Below are 5,755 nucleotides of genomic sequence, written 5' to 3'. Positions count from 1 at the left end.
ATCGCTCTCCTTTCTATCGCTGGGAAGATCCTCGCTTGAGAATTCACTGAGCCGCCTGCTCTGTCTTGCTGAGGAAATTGTTCCCAAGTCTCACTGGTTTCAGACCACCAAGAGGCACCGTGGACATGATTTTGTGGCCTAGGAGATCCAGGAAAAATGCCAGTAAAACAGAAGGAACTGTATATGGCCTTTATTGATTTGACCAAAGCCTTTGATTCTGTTAACCTGGTACATTCCCATTCAAGCCATTCTATCACTTAAGATGAAGGTGTGGTGGGCAAACCCAGGGGTGATGGGAATGGAGAGCAGAGCTGTTGGTTAATACTTCTGCCACCAAAGGACCCTACTGCTGCCACCAGAGGCCCTAGCCCTTGCTCTGGCTACAGTCACATTTGAGAATTGAGGTTTATTACAGTTAAAAAATGTTATCTATTACCTTATTTATCCACACTGCTCCTTTTGCCTCTGTTCCACTTTTGGCAGTTATTATCCTTGCAGTTTACCCTGCTTCAAAGCACTGTATTTACTCATGTATTATAACAGAGGCTCTATGGGTGATCTCACAGACGTTTGGCTGACTAGGGAAACTTATCACCATCCTAAGACTCCTCCATGACCAGATGACTGCCTCCACCCTATGCAGTGGCTTCACTACAGTGCCCTCTGCCATTCAAACTGCCTTCAAACAGGGTTGCATGATTGCACCAATTCTGTTTTCCATCTTTCTTGTGGTCATCAAAATCTTCATCCATGACCATCTGCCACATGGCATAGGCATTAAGTACAGGATGAATGGCAACCTTTTCAATCTCCCCCACCTTCATGCCAAAATCAGAGTTACTTTGGCCTCGATTGTGAAACTTCAGTATGCGGATGATTGTGCTGTCATTGTACATACTGAGGAGAACCTACAAACAGCACTTAACTGCTTCTCTCAAGCATACCAGTGCCTGGGACTGACCTCTAACATCAGAAAAACAAAGGTGCTTCACTAGACTGCTTTGTGTCAATCACCTCCACCACCCCGGTCCACGCGAGCCCTCCACAAAGATCCTCATTGGACAGGAGCTGGAGAATGTTGAACACTTTGCATACCCTTGCAGCCATCTCTCAAAGAAGGCCAACATTGATGAGGAGATCCAGTATAGGATCTGATGTGCCAGCTCTGCCTTCAGAAGACTGAATCATCATGTGTTCAGTGATCATGACATCAGGACATGAACAAAAGTGCCTACTATATAAGGCTGTGGTAATCCCAACTCTTCTCTATGGCTGTGAAGCTTGGGTGACCTACAGGGACCACCTGAGAATCCTGGAACTACTTCACCAGCACTACCTCCAGAAGATCCTTGGCATAAAGTGGGAGGATCATCACACAAATATCATTGTCCTCACTACCACTAACACCATCAGTATGGAAGTGCTGATTATGGAGGTGTTGATTATTCAACATCACTTGTGATTGACAGGGCATGTTGGGCTCCTATAGATGTGCAGCAAGGCTGCTCTGACATGCTGTAAATCCAGAGCATCAGAACAGACCTGATTAATTAAGTCTGATGGAGCATGGAAATTAATGTATTCCAACAGCCTCCCCGTCATGTTTATCATCATCTCCATGCCAAAAAATGGCCACGGGTGCTTTAAATTAAAGCTTGTTCAATGAGCTTTAGTTCAAAGTGCCCTGCTACCATTTTCCAGTGTGGGGATGCTGATACATGTGACACTTGAGTGCTTTCAATTAGTGTGGCTCACTAATTAAAGCACCCCCACCACCTCCCAGAGCATGTCTATAAATGCTCTTTCTCTATGTCTCATGTAAGTATACTAGAACAACTGCTGTATTCCTGACTCAGCCACAGACAAAGGACATGTGGGAGCCAGAGGAAACATTTCAAGGACATCCTCAAGGCAAACATTAAGAAGTATGGCATTGACACCACAAATTGAGGAAAACTAACCCAGAACAAGTTAGTTCATGGTGACACCTTGTGAGAGAAGGCACATCTTACTTTGAGGAGGCAGAAAAATGACAGAAATGGAAGGAAAGGAAGCAAGACCAAGAAATCCATGCTCCACCCTCCCTTTAATCACCATCTGTGGCATTTGCCAGAGAGTCTATGGCTTTAGGATCAGCCTTAGCCATCAACAGACTCATTTGCAACCCTTTACTTGACTCATTGTGCTAATCATCCTCAAACATGAGGAATTGTTGATGATGACAACTCCAAAGCATCTGACAATATAACAGAAGACGTTAACAAAAACTTTTCTTTGTTCTAAACTGCTTAAAAAAAGTTTTCAATTTCACGTTATGAGAAAAGTTAGAAACAATAGAGAGAGGCTGGATATGTGCTAGTGCCAGTATTACAGCCACACAACAATGTAGCTACCTGATTTTGGAATGGAAAAAGAAGTTTCATGCACTCTGAGAATGGAGACAGTTCAGGGGTGGGATTTTTTTTTTTTGAGTAAAGGGAAAGAAGCACAGTGGTTATCCTACTACAGGACAAGTCAGGTGAGAGCAGAGTATTTCAAGAAAAGTGCTCATCTGTTGAGCCACTTTCTTTCTTCTTTTGAAAGGATAATGCTGATGCTAGCTGAGTGAAAAGCATCTAGGGAAGAAGTGGAGAACAATTCACAGAAAACCAGGATATCATGAACGGACTTTTCATAGTTTCATAGTTTCTAGGGTCGGAAGGGACCTGAGCAGATCATCTAGTCCGACCCCCTGCCATGGCAGGAAGAGCACTGGGGTCAAATGACCCCAGTAAGGTGGTCATCCAACCTCCTCTTAAAAACCCCCAGGGTGGGAGCCTGCACCACCTCACTTGGAAGCTGGTTCCAGACTCTAGCCGCCCTGACCGTGAAGTAGCGCCTCCTGATGTCCAACTTAAACCTTCCCTCCGCCAGCTTGTGACCATTGTTCCTGGTCACTCCTTGCGGCGCTCGGGGGAACAGGGACTCCCCCAGCGCCTGCTGATCCCCCCTAACCAGTTTATAACAGGCCACAAGATCCCCCCTCAGCCTTCTCTTTTGAAGGCTGAACAGGTTCAGGTCCTGCAACCTTTCCTCATAGGACCTACCCTGCTGTCTCTTGATCATACGAGTGGCCCTCCTCTGGACCCTCTCGATGCTGTCCACATCCCTCTTAAAGTGCGGTGCCCAGAACTGGATGCAGTACTCCAGCTGCGGCCTGACCAGTGCCGCATAGAGGGGGAGGATCACCTCCTTGGACCTGCTTGAGTTGCATCTGTGGATAAATTTAAATCGCTAACAAATAATATGTATTCCATAATGTATTCTAGACACAACCTGCCAGTGTTTGCCTCATACAGAAAGCTCACATTGTCTTCTAATATGAAACTCTTGGACATGGGTTTGTTAAAACTGAAAGGACCAGAAGTGAAGATAAGAGATGCTGTTGTCACTACCTGGGGATCTATCAGTTGGGTGATAAACAGAAGAGAAGGCTGTGCAGATGAGCACCAGTCACTGTGTCACCACTGCTTCTCCCTTTCTATCAAACAGACTTTTCTTCCATTTGATTGTAGAACAGTTGTAATATGTAATTTGTAACTGCTTAAGAAATTCAATTTGACCTGACACTGCTATGTAAGCCTACATTGCCATATTTTTCTTTAAAACAAATAGCTATTTAAGTCTGAAAAAAATTCTCTAGCTGAAAAGATAGAGATGTCTAATAGAAAAACTGTCAAACACTAAACTACCAAAGAACAAATAGTGTACTCAAAATTAATAATTTTATTTGTGTTTCTTCAGGACTTTCATTGTTTCTTTGATAATCTAATGTACAGAATTAATATAATAAACATCATCATTCTTGTTTTCTGCCAAGAACATACAAATATTTAACTTGTAACTTCAATAAAGCGTTATTCTAAATCACAAATTCAGAATGAATAATGCTGTCCAGTTTTTTTAAGTGCTTGAAAAAAAAGTAAGATCCACCACTACAGAGGTGGTGTGTCTGCTTTGCATTTACAGTGGGGTTGCATAGATAAAAACAAATGAAAAATGCATTTATTTGTGCAACTGATTCAAACATAGATCCTACCTGCACTGGGTTTATATTGAAATGGAAACATGAATGGGAACAAATACATTTAAAAAAATAAAAATAAAATGGGAACATGAGGACTTAACTTTCAGTAACAATTTAGGTAAAATGAGATTTTTGTGGATGGCAGCTACCCTGATGCTTTATGAGGAACAATGCATATTCATTATAGGTACCACACATGGAGGAAGGATTTAAATCTGCCACTTAATTTTGGAAGGCCCAATTTGTGTAAGTACTTACAGGAAAAGCAATAAGGAGGGAGCAACTCTGATGGTAGGGCCAGTGACAGATACCTACTCCTTCTGCAGGTGCCAATCCTTTCACAAAAGGCAGGACCTATCAGCATCGTTTGATACATTTCCCACTGAATAAAATTGTGGTAACAAACATTTACTTTGTGAGCTGTTTAGCTCAAGAACCATGTTTGCAAGGGGCCTGTCTTGTCAAGGGTCACTTGGCAGAATGGCAATAAAAATAACACACACTTGAGGTAGAAAAGGTTTTGTTTTTTTTTCTTTAAAGACTTGAAAATTACATAATTTTAGTGCATACTATTGATTTTTCTGGCCCAGAGCTGTAGAAATCACTTTCAGATGTAACTTTATATAATCCACTAGAAGTTTTTAAGTGTCCACTCTCGAGATACTAGAATGAATGAGCCCAGGTGCATCTGTTTTTTAGAGCAGCTCAAGCAAAAAGTGATGAAAATATTTCAGCAACATTTATCTTTGAGGGGGGGAAAATGAGAACACCTCAAATGCATATGTGTCAATGACAGATTATCTGTAAAAATGTAAGCAGTTTCAAAATCTAATTTCACCTCAAAAGTTCATAAAGCAGTAACAAAAGCTTATGTTAGGTCTGTGGAAAGTTACTTAATGAAAAAGTAGCCACAAAACACTTGTCATGAAAAAACAAAGAAAAGCATAGATCTACACCAGTGATTCTCAACCAGAGTGCCACAGCACCCATCTGGATTCAGCCTGTAACAGCCACTGAGGTCCCCAGAGAGCGCTGGCCTGCCCCCACCATGGACATGGCCCAGCCCAGTCTCTACCTGAAATGCCACCCCCTCACATTTCCGGCCTTTGCCAAATACTCCCTCTCCCTTTTCCCCATCAACCCTAACTCGACACTATATTGTGTATATGTGAAGGGGTCTGGTCCTGGTGAGACCTGGGAAATCAATCCCAGCCCCTCCTGCCCCCAAACTATGGGGATCCTGTCAGCTTTCCAGCCCCCCATCCTGCACACAGACAGGGCCAAAACTCAGCTCCCCATTCCCAGAGACTCTTGCCCAGCTCATCTCTCCACATTCCTGGCCACCCTGAATCACACCTTTCCTCAAACCCCACCCAGATTGCTGGGCCATGTCTGTATGAGGGATGGGTATGGGGGTGGGATTAGGTCCCAATGTGGTGGGATCCTGCAGTTTGAGGGAAGGAGGAGGTGGTCTGGGAGATGAAACCAGCCCTCTCCCACCCCTAAACTATGGGGATCCCTGATGCTGCCCCCATTCCCTGCATGGATATGGCCTGGCCCTGCCCCCACTCCCTATTCCTGAAGACCTCTGCATCCCCCTGTTCCCAATGCACCTTTTACCTCACTTTCTGAGACCTCCCAACCCCCCAGGCCCCTGCAATCCCCACCTCCCTCCCAATTCCCCCCACC

Source organism: Gavialis gangeticus, unplaced genomic scaffold, assembly GCF_001723915.1.
Source record: "Gavialis gangeticus isolate Ggan-Ray unplaced genomic scaffold, GavGan_comp1, whole genome shotgun sequence".
Taxonomy (NCBI): Eukaryota; Metazoa; Chordata; order Crocodylia; family Gavialidae; genus Gavialis; species Gavialis gangeticus.
This window is presented reverse-complemented; position numbering follows the sequence as displayed.